Source organism: Poecilia reticulata, unplaced genomic scaffold (genome assembly GCF_000633615.1).
Source record: "Poecilia reticulata strain Guanapo unplaced genomic scaffold, Guppy_female_1.0+MT scaffold_207, whole genome shotgun sequence".
NCBI lineage: Eukaryota > Metazoa > Chordata > Actinopteri > Cyprinodontiformes > Poeciliidae > Poecilia > Poecilia reticulata.
In genome coordinates, this window is record NW_007615021.1 from 34,732 (window position 1) to 36,122 (window position 1,391).

Below are 1,391 nucleotides of genomic sequence, written 5' to 3' on the forward strand. Positions count from 1 at the left end.
AAAACAAAGCAAATACAAAAATAAACAAACAAATACAAAAACAAAGCAGCAGGGTCTCCAGCGAGCTGCAGCAGCTTAATGTCTGAAATGAAGATTAATATGTGACTTGTAGAAAATGGTAGAGGAAGCCATTGTCACCTACCAGAGCTGGATGACTCCACCCCAACCAGAGAATCATTTCCAGCCCAACAGTAGGAGGATCAGCTTGCCAGTACTTTCTATATATAAATTGTCATTTTTGTGCTATGGAGCTGCATGGCTGCGATAAAACAATACAGACCCTTTTTGTGTTGCTAAACTGAACTGGGAGGGTTAATTGCAGCCACACCCCAGACTTCCAGCAGTTTCTAAATTTAAACAATTTGAGTCAAACACTGAAATTGCAGATCTTATGCAGAATGAGAAACATGATTTACTGATGTTAGAGTTTTAGTCACTGCCAGCTAACCAAGTGACCTTTCCTGCTGAAGTGTGACCAAATCTCTCACCAGGTGAGTCTCCCTTTAGCACTCCACCCATCATGAGGTGATTAGGTGCCAGGTGTCCTGAATCTTGGCGCAGGCTTCATCCTGCTACAAATTATGTGCTTCTCTCTCACCATGTCTGACAGTGAAAGTGTCTGACTTCTTTAGCAGCCMMTGGTTCAAGTCAAACACAGTCACTTCATGCTGCAGCTCCCACTGCACAAACTCCTCTAAGAAATCATTTTTGCTTGTTTGTTCTTCCGAAGCCACACGTTTACAGCAAAGGTAGGAAACCTCAAACACTGTTGTTTTTCATTAACATTTTGYTTCCTCTGTTTTTTTGTTTGTTTTTTTTTACATTGATACTATTTATATTTTACAGTATATTGAATAAATCTTTCAGTTTATTGGAGGAATTAAATGATGTGTTGGAGTGAAAATGCAACATTAAATTATGTTTTATTGATTCAGAGCTCATTGGTGTAATCTATCTGCTGTCAGTGTGAAAGGGCAGGGCTATTCTGACATTAGGATCGACATTATTGGAGATATCCAAGAACTAAAGACTTCTGAGTTTTCCAAGAGTAGTTTCATTTTTCCTGTGCTGCCAAATGATCTGTTCTCAGGTTGCTGTTCAACTGGAAGCATTTAAATGCCTSAGTCATTTAAATGCTTTCAGCTGAGAGAGTTAACAGTTTGTTCTTTGCAGAAAATCCGAACTGATCAAACTGCTTTGTTTCTCTCATTAGACGTCAACATGTACCAGACCTCTGGAGGTGAGCAGCAAGACCCACTCCGATGGATGTCATATTCCAGTTCTGGTTTTCATTTTTAKCAATTGTATTTATTTTGTAAAGGGGACAATGCATATTAATTAACATGAATACATCATGTAAATATTCCAGATTTAATTTAAAAACATTCATT